The sequence below is a fragment of the Tursiops truncatus genome, chromosome 3 (genome assembly GCF_011762595.2).
Source record: "Tursiops truncatus isolate mTurTru1 chromosome 3, mTurTru1.mat.Y, whole genome shotgun sequence".
NCBI classification, from domain to species: domain Eukaryota; kingdom Metazoa; phylum Chordata; class Mammalia; order Artiodactyla; family Delphinidae; genus Tursiops; species Tursiops truncatus.
In genome coordinates, this window is record NC_047036.1 from 33,368,269 (window position 1) to 33,381,164 (window position 12,896).

At 40.4% G+C, this 12,896-nt stretch overlaps 1 long non-coding RNA gene across 1 annotated transcript in view; it reads right to left on the bottom strand.

Annotated features, from left to right (window-relative positions):
* Positions 1-297: 297 nt before the first annotated feature.
* Positions 298-12,896, bottom strand: part of LOC141278271 (uncharacterized) — a 123,854-nt gene continuing 111,255 nt past the window's right edge. Inside the window, exon 3 of the long non-coding RNA XR_012330662.1 lies at positions 298-4,847. This is a non-coding gene — a long non-coding RNA (uncharacterized lncRNA). The remainder of the gene's footprint in view (positions 4,848-12,896) is intronic.

The following is a 12,896-nucleotide window of genomic DNA, read 5'->3' on the forward strand; positions in this document are numbered from 1 at the left end:
ATTATACATTTAAAAGAAGCAGAGACAGAATCATCATTATTGTTTGCACGTAGTGTGATTCTTTACCTGTAAGACCCAAGAGAATCAATTTTAAAATTTTTGATGTGCAAATTATCTATTAATAAAGACCCACAGGTTAAAACATGTTTTTAGCTACTGGCTGCCCAGAAGAGTTCTCTAAAATTGTACATTCTACTTCCTAAGGTTAAGGTTTTCTATACCAGAGCAGTAAACGGAACATATGACCTAGTACTTTTCTCTACTCATGTAATGAACTGGCACTTCGTGAGATTGTAGCTCTAATCTTTTTTTTTTTTTTTTTAATTTTCTTCACTTTCATACTCAATGAAGGAATTCAGGATCCATTGTCAAAAGTTCTCCCGAGTCTTCTGAGAAAATCCCATCTTAAATGGCATCATATATTCAGCAGTCGCCATCTATTTACTTATTTATACCCCCAACAGAACACATTCTCAGTCCTAGAGCAAGGTGATATACACTAAAGATACACAGATGAAGTTGTTCTCACCCGTCTTGTTATACTGCAGCAGAAAAAGACATGCATGAAAATTCAAGGGGTACAAAAACATGTTTTGTGAGACCATAAAAAAGGCAATTTTTACTCTTAGGTCCCTTTGAAATACACATTCAAGGATCTTTGCACATAACCATAGGCCCACTGCTATGGACTAAGAATAATTTTGAAAATGACTGAGTTAATATTCCGTAAAATGTTATGGAAAAACCCGAACAAGCTTTTTGGCCAAACCAATATATCAGCTACTCCAGGAAAAACAAGTGATGCCTTAGTGTTCAAAGTTATCACCATGTTAGAGTACATGGACAGCTACTTGCTAAAAAAACAAACAAAAACTGCCTGTCTGTTAGACAATCCCTTAAAAGACACTTTGGCCCTGATTTGATCTGCTATTTTGTTGTTAACCGTCAAGTGGATTGAAGCTCCTGCCCAATCAGCAAGCATACCGCAGTGGCATAACACTAACACGAAACTCCTTGGGTTCCAACAGCATTACCTACCAGCCCATTTAACCTTCACTGTAAATCCTGAAACACAGTCGAGCTGCTGAGGCCACCTTGAGCACCCTGAGCCACCATGTTAGATCTGTGGCAGGATGCTGGAGCAGCAGCCACCCGGCAGGTAGGGGAGGGGCAACTACACCAAGGGCAAGTCAAAGAACTGCTTTCAAACTCTACGGAGGCCCACTGAACAAAAACAGAGCTATGAAAAAAAAAAAAAAAACAGAGCTATGAACTGAGACCCAGTAACCAATCAACAGGATCCAGAGATCAAGAATTCAGCTGACCTTACTTAAACATAGCCTCTGGCCTGAGCACAGGTCTAGGAGAAGGGTCACAACTTCAGTGAGTTTTGCAAACAGTGGCTTCAGGTACAAATTACAGATTAAAATTACAGTACAGCCTTCACGTTTGTTCAGTGAGGAAGTAAAAATGTTTGATTTGACATTAATCATTTCAGCCTCAAATACAGAAATGGTAATCAATGAAATATTTATTGAGCATCTAATACTCTATATTATGATCTATGTTAGGAGCTACAGAGAAACCCAAAAGAAGTATAGAAAGTGGTCCCTGACTTCAAGGAAATTACAACTTAGTTGACAACTCGTACACTTACATAGTGCCTTAAAGTTATTCTTCAAAATTCTTAATACAATTAGTTATTAGGCTACTTTTTTAATATCTATTGCCCTATGATGCTCTAAACTCCATGAGCTCAAGGATAATTACCACCTGATCCACAACTTTATTTCCAATGCCAAGTACATAGCATTTGCACAATAAATATATCTTGAATAGATGAATAAATGGATATATGATTGACATGTTAGAAACTTTTAAAATGAGTGTTATCTGAATTGTGCCTAGCGTAAATAAGCACAAAGAATGAAGAGAGCTCCAAGGACTTTAAGTGAGAAAAAGGTAATTATTATCTTTAACATCATCTATAAAGATTAAGACAAAACCAAATACACCCACATATAGGAGCTTAAAATGTCTACTTGATTTGTTAATTAAAAGATAACACTGCAGCTTCAGAGCCCCACCAGTCAGGCCCTGCTACCCTCCCAGCTGTCTCCTCCGGGCTGCTATGCTTTCTTTATGCTGATTTGCTGAAAGTGGGAATACAGTCCCATTCTTGATTCCCCTACAATATAGAAAACCAGGATGTAAAGTATAATAAATCTTTAGTGAATCTGGAGACAGCATGAGTATGACCCAGAGAAACCTTCACTGTTAGTAGGGGTGGCCACTCACAGTCACTTTGAAAGCCTGCTGAGGCCTGCAGCATCCCTTCTGGTGATGCCTGTGAGTTTGTAGGTGCCTGCGCAGGCTGCCTTGTCCAGATGCTTTGTTATTGTCCAGATGCTACCAGGCCTGAAATCTACTGAGAAAGAGGTCATCGAAACACTGCCACCAAGCTTAGGCTTTACATTGCCCAAAACCTGCACGTCTTCTCCTGAATCATAATCCGATCATTGACCTGCAGCGGTAGCAGGAATCCTCTAGCCACATGCTTAAAAGGTCAGTTTTCTTTTCCGGTTTCTTTTTTTTTTTTTCATTCAGTAAATACGTTTTCATCATCCCTTTTTCTGATATTGCTGGTAGGATACAATCAATACTTCTCACATTTGCTTGATTTGCCCGTTCTTCTTTCAGAATCATTCCTACACTGCATTCAGACATGAACTTTCTCATTTTCTCGCTTTTTAAAAAAATTCGCTCTACCTTGATTGTTACTTTTATTTCCAGTGTAAATGCACATCCCTGCTTATGCACACACTCTATTATTCTCATGGCTTTTGTTCTATTGGATCATGATGGAATTCATAATGTTCATAAAACATGGCAAATACCTAGGGGTCTTTGAATGGGGATGCCAGTACCCCTGAGTCATACAGAAATGTTCCAAGGCTAAGCAAGCATAGGTAACTTTAAAGCAATGATTTTCCCGATCCTCAGCTTCGTTCTGAGAATACAACCAAAGTAGAGAGATCTTTCTGGACCTTCCCTTTCACAACTATATACGTGAAAATCCATATTCACTTTTCACTTGGGCACCGAGATTTCTGACTGCTATCCTCCGTCAATCGCTTCTGTGTTTGCTTATTTATTCTTATTACATATCTGGTAGATTTAGATTGATGAGAATAAGCTATCATTAAAATACCTTTTGTATACCTAGTATTTTCCACTTTTTGGCTGCTGTTTTATTCCATTGAACCCCGTCTCATTCCCATAATCAGTAATATTCAGATGCAGATGATAAGCTAGGGTATTTTAATCATGAACCTTTTTCGGGGGTTCCAATTTAAGATGACGTCGTTAACAGGTTCCCGAACTCACCTCCTTCCACAAACACACCGAACCTACAGCTACGTATGGAACAACTGCCTCTGCAAAAAAACCTAAACACTGTCTAAGCAACTCCTACCTGCCTGACAAACAAGAGAAGGTCCACATCAAACCCGGTAGTAGAGGCTGGGACACAATCTCACCATAAACCCCACCCCCTCCCAGCACAGCGCCCCACCGTCAGGAGGGAACGCAAAATGGGAGCTTCTCCCCGAGGAGACAAGGGCCTGAACCCCACATGGGACATCTTCAACCTTTAAGACCTGCACCTGAGAGACAAGCCCCTGAAATACCTAGCTTAGAAAACGCACACGACTCCAGCCCGGACTCACCCGCCCCACGGTTCCCGCCGACGACCGGGCTGCTCCGGGACTGTGTGTGGGACACGCTCAGCTTGTCTGGGAGCTTCGCCCAAGGGGCAAGCGTCTGAGTTGACACTCATTTGGCGGCCTGCTGGGGAGCGTTCCAGAAACAGAGACAGGAGGGCGGCGCCATGTTCGCGCTCTTCCTCTCCGCGCTCTGAGCGACCGCGTCTCCGGAAATGCCTATCACGCGCATGTGCGGTCCGGGTTCTGTGCCTGGTGCCGTGGTTTTTGAAACTGCCTCCCAGAGGACTCATCTAGATCGCCTGGCACCGGTGGCCAGAGGGGCTTACCCTTGCAGTCCCATAGACCTGTATATGAATGCGTGAGCCTTTCTCATATCATTTACTTCTATGTTTATAGATATAATTATATAACTATAAAAATTTGCAAAGCATGTTGCTTTGTGTCATAACAGTAATAAAGTTAGATCTATTAGAGGCTTATAGAAAACATGTTAATTTCAGATTTCAATTCATATACTTAATTTTTACAAAGTGTATGTAATCAATATAAGACATCCAAGCATAAAAAAATTCCATTAGATTAAAATTTTGTGGAGGGAGTTGAATGGAAGGGAAAATTCAAGAAGAAAAGGAACGGTATATATAAATTTTCTGATTATTAAAATAATCTTGTTCCCATATTTAAATGAGGTATCATGGCTATTGAATTGCTATTATTTCAAGATTCCACTGGAAATTTTTTTTAATTATTTGACAGTTTGTTGTAGGGCTAATACTTACAACTGGCTAGAAATTACATTATTTTCAACAACTTAAGCTTAGAGTAAACTATTTTAGCTGTTAACCTAATGTGGAAGAAATAAAAAGATTTTCAGTATTATTTTAACTAATGTGCAAACAAAAAGTTCAAGGTCCCTTATGGTAGTCCATGGAAGACTAATGTGTATGTACTCCACCATGCATATCGGTACAAACTTAGCTGACGTGCTTTTGCTCTGAAGCTTTGGTTCATCCTTAAGTTCCTCAGTTGGGGCGCTTCTCTGGCTGACATTAGATTTCTCAGAAATCTAGTCCAGGTAGCTCTGCACCAAGCCCAGGCTGATTCCTTTGCACGTTCATTCGCCTAAGGAGTGGAGAAAATGTCAGACCTTCAGATCCCTCCTGACAAGTTTCCAACTTTAAGATCTCCTAAACACAATATTCATCAAAAATTGCACACACAGAGCCAGATGAGTCTAATTTGCTATTTCTCTAGCTCTATAATGATATGGTTTTACTAATGTTATACTCAGTTTACATTACTAAGCACAATACCTAACATATTAGTTTTCAACTTATGAATTTGGATTTAAGTGGGTTTACATTTTTTCCCTAAAAACGGTGAATGGCTACTAAGATACTACAGTATCTTAGTACTAAGGGGACAGCTTACACACCATTTCAGATCTCCTCAGCGCACTGTCTCTCAGTCCAGCCACAGCCCTGACAACCAGTACTGCATGGGTTCTGACCTACTTTTGCAGGTGCAGCCTGACGGTGCTTTTCATCAGTCCTGTGCCAGGCACACCTTTCCTTCCACCCTGGGATGTCTCTGTTGACCCCACAGAGTGAGACACCAGAGGAACCTGTTCCCTGCCAAGCCATATACAACCCAGAAGTGCAGGTGATTTGTCCCAGGAGGTGAACCTTTGACAAATGGGGAGTGGGAGCCTATGGATAATTGTTTCTCCTTTTCTTCCCCAGGAAAGATGATCCTAAGTTGCATTTCATAGGGTGGATCACTTATGAATAAGATGGCATTAAGGACCCCATTATTTATAGTAAATGGCATGCAGTAGCATCACAATTAGTAGGTATTGTTGTTTTTAACTGTGGTTTATTCAGATAAGATATAGTTGGATATGAGGTATTGGGTTATGCTGCAGCTATAGCACTTGAATGGCACAGAGACAATGATACTTATAGGATTGTAGAGCAGGTTGACTTTTGTTAACTTTCCCATGGTAGTAGCCAACTTGATAATACTTCCTTGTATTGGTTCTCCTTGAAAAAATTAAATGATATGCTTGGGGTATTAAACCGTTGACATACGTAAGCTATGAAAGCCAGAGAGCCAAATAGAAGCTGTGAAGGAGCCTTGTCTCTTGCAGCTGCAGGACAAATTGTGTTGAATATCAGGCACAGAATCCAACAGTAACACTAGCAAGATTGCAAAGGAAACTGAATGTATAGACTTAAGAGTCACCCATGCCAAACCATATCTCTCTTATAAGAAAAAGCGGGAATTCTGAGACCTGGGATGGGAATATTTCCTGAATGAGCCTGAGAATCTTCAATTCTCATATTCCCCTAAACTTTCCATGAAGGCAAAAGAAGAGGAGAGCAGGCTGGACACTCTGAAAGGCCTTCACTTGATGCAGGTGCCTTACAAGTTGACACCTCCTCAAGACATGTCCTCCCCAAGAGCCAACCCCATGTCCTTCGCTACCTCCAGGCCAGTAGCCAGGCCAAATCTTAGCACAGCTGATATAGGCATAGAGAGGTCATACTCTGGGAGGAAATACCTTACACTTGAAGGAAACACAGAACCTGGCTAATCTGTACCATAGGAACTGAGAGAACATATGTAGGAGTGGATCCTGAGGGTGTTGGTCCAAGGGAAGAAATATAAAACCAAACAAAGGAGAATTTATGGAAAAGGGGAACCAGTCCCAATACATTGCTGGGATGCTTTCTTGAAGTTTAAACATGATGGGTCCATAATAAATGAGGTAGACATGCCAGAACGTCCTTAGCATAGTAGTAAGAAAGAGGCCAGAGGATCAGGGAGGTTGGAATATTCAAGTGGATTTATTAGGTAAGAACCCAATCCATGTCTACGTTTCCTGGGAGGGCCCAGAGAATACCTTCACTAGAGCAACAGAATGCGTGGATGGGGCATGAGGGGGATCTTTAAGAAATATCTTTAAGAAATTCAGTGAGGGATATCCTCTGAAGCACAGTATTTATAGTAGAAGATAGTACCATACAGCCCTGCTCTCTAGTGCCAAAAGGCATGATTCCAGAACAGCAGCAATGGGGTGTTACTTTTGATTGTTGAAAGCAAGGTGGATGTCGTTACCAAGTCATAAGATCAGAAGTGCATAGCAGCGATGTTTTAATTCACTGACAGAATGGTAGGAATAAATAATGCATTCAGGATCAGATCTAGAAGGCACCAGTAAATTATATGAAAAGGCAGCCCAGACTGCCGCATTACATACCTTTTTTGTATTAACACAAATCCCTCAGCTTATTTATAAGGTCTCATGGGGAAGGGAGAGCTGGTCCCTTCCAACCACCTGACCGAGGAAGAGTAACAGTCCTGGTGCACAGATGAGTCAGTGCAATGTTGACGCAGGCAAAAACGGACTTCTGTTGTGTCACAGTCCCACTCAGCATTCGTCCTCAAGGGCGGTGATGAAAGGAAATCTTTCCAGTAGGCACAACAGCAAGCAATCCAAATAGGTTGCTGTTGTGTGTGTGGAAGGAGAAGTGGTCCAAAGTGCAGATACACATGGATTCCCATGCAGGTGAATGGCTTAGATGGTTGTTCGAGGTCTGAAAGGAATTATACTGAAAGATTGGGGCCAAAAAAAAACTGGTGAAGAGGTATCTGGATGACCCCTGGGGGATAGCCAAGACACGCGTATTTTTTTGTTTCGTGATAATACCCACCACTGCCCATTGCCTTCACTGTCACCAGAGTAAGCTATCGCAATGGTAAATCTGACCTTGTCACTCCCCTGCTCATAATTTTCAACTGCTATTTTAAATAATGAAAGTAAATTTCAAAAAGAAAAATCATGTTCAATATGACATTAATTTTGTTCAAAATACCACATATGTATAAATAAAAGATTAGAAAATATATATGAAAATATTTTAAATGATTATGCAGAATAGAATTTTTCTTTATATTTTTATATATTTTCTAAGTTTTCTTCAGTTTATGCATTACTTTAGCAAGTAGAAAAGAAACAATAAACGCTAATAAGTAATACCAATAGAAGTTAAAACCAAGCTAAAATCATCCCTCTCAAAAACAAAAATTTTGTACCACAGATTGTCCCTTTAAAATTTTTGTCAAGGGTTTCCATATTTTAAGAATCAAATTGTATGTTTCCTACCTGAGTCTGGCCTAGAACAGTGAATATTTTCATGTGTGGTAGATATTTATAGGTGGAATATTAAATTGTATTATTTTCAGGAGGGTTGAGCCAAACCCAAAGTTGGCTCTCTCAGTAAGAGCTTTGAAAAAAATTATGTTAAAAGAAAAAGGGTTCAGGGCTTCCCCGGTGACGCAGTGGGTCCGCCTGCCGATGCAGGGGACGCGGGTTGGTGCCCCGGTCCGGGAAGATCCCACATGCCGCGGAGCGGCTGGGCCCGTGAGCCATGGCCGCTGAGCCTGCGCGTCCGGAGCCTATGCTCCGCAACGGGAGAGGCCACAACAGTGAGAGGCCCGCGTACCGCAAAAAAAAAAAAAAGAAAAAGAAAAAGAGTTCAAAAATAATTCTGTCTATCTGAAATAACGCTATAAAGGACTATGATTTCAGAGAAGGGAAAAAATATCTGGAAGGGGAAGGTAAACATGAGAATACTACCAGCCAGATTGCTTAATACAGACCCATGTGGCAGGCAAATTAAGAGAGTAAATCCTGAGTTCTCATCACAAGGAAAAAAAAAATTTCTATTTATTTATTTTGTATTTATAGGAGAAGATGGATGTTCGTTCACTAAAATTACTGTGTAATCATTTCATGATGTATGTAAGTCAAGTCATTATGCTGTACACCTTAAACTTATACAGTGCTGTGTGTCAATTATATCTCAATAAAACTGGAAGAAAAAATATAAATAAATAAATAGAATGACACTAAGTTTCCTTATCCTGGTACACAAAGCCCTCCTGGATCCAACCCTTGCTCATCTTTCTAATCTCATTGTCTCCCACTTCTTGGCAGTTCTTGCCTAACTGCTTACCATCTCTCAACTCCTATATTGGCCTTGCAGTCCTCCTGGCTAGAATGACCTCTTCCCCATTTTACATTGCCCCTCACCCTGCCCATCTACCTGAATAAATGATACTCACCCATTACACTTCAGATTGTTGCTGTCCCACTGCAGGAAGCCTCATCTAGCTTCCTCTTCCCAAATTGTACCCTATACTACCCTAGGCTTATCTCCCTGTTGAACTTAACTACTTGATATTTCAAGTATCAGTTAATCCACCTGTTTGCTAAAGGCAGGAATCATGTCATCTGTATCCCTTTATCCCAAGTGATTGGTTTGTTACCTGAGTCACAATATGCAATTAATAAATTTTGGAGTGAATATATTAAAGGAGAAAAGAAGGTATGACACTTTACTCAATAAATGCATTCCTAAAAATTTGAACAGCTTTGGAAAAAACCAAGTTCCACATATTTGAATTTCTGTGTTAGGGTAGACAGATCGCCCCTGTAATCATGTCTGACTTCCCACCCTTGTGTTACTCAAACATCTGCTACTGATTAATCTGCTCTGACGCAAGCATCGTCCTGGCCTGAGGCCTGACACTCAAAGGTGCCCTGGTTACCCACAGCTTTCCAAGTCACTGTCCAGCTGTTCTCACTGATGGCCCATGGTATCACAAGTCCCAACCTACTGGGTTCTAGTTTTCCATGTTGCTAGTATTCAGTTTTAGTTACTGCCTACTTTTTCATGTCTCTGCATGTTCTTCTAGTTCCTCTAAAGTCTGTGTCTTCCATCGTTTATCTTCTGGAAACTAAGTCTCTGATCCCTGCTGGCTGCCTTCCAACTGTACCTGGGTTAACTGTGTAACCTTTGAATCTCTATGAGTCACCTGCCCCAGATCTTGGGCTTGGTTTGGGCCAAAGGTACACGTACGCTATCTGTTTTTCCTGCCTGCCGGATTGGCATCCAGTTCGGGACCTTCCTTCAGATTCATTTCATGGTGTATTGCCTGGATTTACAATCCTGACCTTCTCTGGCCATTCTCACCCTCCCTCTCAGTAACCAGATGCAACATCCCCAAATTATTAAGCTTTTGTGCAAATCCATACTTTATTATACTGAGCTGGCTTAAAGTGAATTACAGTTGTGATACAGGGCAGAGCAACGTTTAGGAATGAATTCAGAGGTAATGACTCTCTCTGAACAGATACAACAATTCAGAGCTTTGTATGAGATGATTTAGAGGAGGAGTTGCCAAATAAGTCTGGTGAGAGGCACTTCTTAGAGAACACCGAGCGTGAGCAAGCTTTCTACGTCAAGAACCTGACAAGGTGGCTGGGGGAAGCCAGCAGACAAGCTCCTATGACATCATCAGCAAGTGTGCATTAACATGACAGCCACTTGTTAGTTTATCAGCCTCCCTCTAGCTACCTGCCTTAAATTATTTCATTACCAATATTGACTTAGCTTATCCGAATGCCTTAATGTGGAAACCATTTTTGTTTCCCCCGAAATCTATGGAATAACATTGATAGGAAAAGGAAGTTGAAACTTCGTCCCAGATAAGACTCGAGCATTACGTACGCACTTATGTCACTAACGTTTCCATCATATTTGCGATCAATTTGTTGGTGTTTCCCTGACTTATCTGCATCCTTCCTTCAAGTAATAAAAAGGACTTCCCCGTTTAACAAGTCTTCTTTATTGTGCAGGATGATATTAGGTACGTTGTGGCTGGCTGTCCTCTGCTTTTATGGATACCTTGGAATTTGGCTATCTGCCCCAAGATCTCCTTCCTTGCTTCTCTTTTTTTTAATTCCCTGCACAACTAAGCTTGGGGTAAATATGGATGTCCATACTATTTTCTCATCAGTCATTTATAAACCACAACAGGACAATGGTCATCTTTAGATCTTTGGCTGTCTTTTTAAAGAAACATTTTTCCCTTCATTTCCTTGTTATTCTTCAGTTGTTTTAAAGTCCACCTAGTCACTGAGTTGTTTGATCTGCAACTTTTCATGGAAGAGAATTGTGTTATGCTGAGTCAAGTGCGGCATGCTGCATTCTCTATGCTGAAAATGTGGTATTGATTTTTTTTAATGATATTTGGTCTGGGGGGGTATGTATTACTGTTGAATTATTATGTCTTTTTGAATCGAACACTTCACAAATGGATTCGAGATGGTCCTTTATGGATTAAAATACTTCTGAACAGTACATTATCTGTAACAACAAAATAAATCACCAGTATGTGAATAAAATATTGATTATATCTTCCTCTCCCCATTAATTTGGACTTTACATCTAGTATTTCATTTTTTATGTAATGAGATGGCATTATATCCACATTGATTACAGCCTAGAAACATTTTCAATTAAAATTTCAACAGAATAAGTATTCTTTGTTTCAGGTACAGCTGAAAACAAAAATTTAAATGGCATTTTCAAAATAATTTGTTTGATGTCAATAGCTTATCAGTGACTTTTTTCATGAACTCAGAACAATCTCATTAGAAAATTATCTATCTCCTGAGCTGCCACAAATAGCTGAGAAAATAGATTTTAGGCTGGCTCTAGGCATTAGCTCTTGATTCAACCAAAAAGAAGAATTTGAAAATATCCATAACACATATCTCAGCTGATGGAAAAAGGTGCTTGTTTAACTCATGTTCTCCCACTTAGACCATACAAATGGATTCCTTTTCATATTGTGATTGCAGTCAGGGGTAGTGGAAACAACATCACAGTTATCCTCAACATAATCATCACCATCACCGCCTATGGGCATAACAAGATTGAAACCAGGGATTTCCAAAGGGTTAGAAGAGGGTATAAATGTCAAACATAGTTCCAAAATGAACAGGAAAGACCTGGAAGTGTATCAAGGATGAGGTTAGTTATCAGGTATCTAATATAAAGATATTAAGAACAAAGTGAGGAAGCACAGCTGACACAAGATCCCATTTCATGATTTTTGAACCACTGCTTTTTCATGGCTATTATCAACAATAGCAGGATATAAAATGCTGCTGTGGAAATACATTTACATTTTAGAAGAACAAAAGAAAATACACTAATGGTTAAAAAAATGTTACCAGGGGGACTTCCCTGGTGGCACAGTGGTTAAGAACCTGCCTGCCAATGCAGGGGACACGGGTTCGAGCCCTGGTCCAGGAAGATCCCACATGCCGCGGAGCAACTAAGCCTGTGTGCCACAGCTACTGAGCCTGTGCTCTAGAGCCCGCGAACCACAACTACTGAGCTCACGTGCCACAGCTACTGAAGCCCGCGTGCCTAGAGCCTGTGCTCCGCAACAAGAGAAGCCACCGCAAGGAAAAGCCCGTACACCACAACAAAGAGTAGCCCCCGCTCGCCACAACTAGAGAAAGCCCGTGCGCAGCAACGAAGACCCAATGCAGCCAAGAATAAATAAATAAATAAATTTATTTTAATATATATATATGTATTACCAGGGAAGAAAAATGAGAGAGATAGTCATGAAGAAGGGTTGTACTTGGGGTTAAACTTCTATCAGATCCTATAAAGTGCTAGACAAGTTAGGTTAAGTTATATACTCTTCAAAACAAGCTTTTGTGGTGCTGACACTATCCATCCTGTATTACAGAGGAGGAATTGGGCTCAGCAAGTTTAAGCAATATGCCCGAGGTCACCCGGCTGAGAGAAATGAGGCAGAATTGAATACCATGCTCAATTAATGCAAAGATCATTTGTTCTAGTACAGATGTCAGTAGTTCTCAAACTTCACCTCATGTTCCTATCACCTAGGAATCTCTGAAAACGTATCTCTACCTGGGCACTGCTCAGGGTCCATTGAATATGAATCTCTAAAGGAGCTAAACATCAGCACTTTTCAAAAGCTCCCCATGTAATTATACATGTGTAGCTAAGATTGAAAACACTGTGCTAGTAGAAGGCCACCTAAAGGCTGAGAATTAATAGGCAGTGAAAAGGCCACCTGTCCAGGAACAAAGTAACCAATATTTATAAAGACCTTATTGACATACTTCCTGTAAGTGGCCAAAACAAATATTTTTGGCCAGAAGCGTATCAGCAGATGATTCCTTTCAGCATGTTTACAGCTAATTTGTAGCCCAGAAAGGAAGTTGGAAAACAATGATAAATGGATATAACTTCCTGATAAAAACTTAGAATTGCA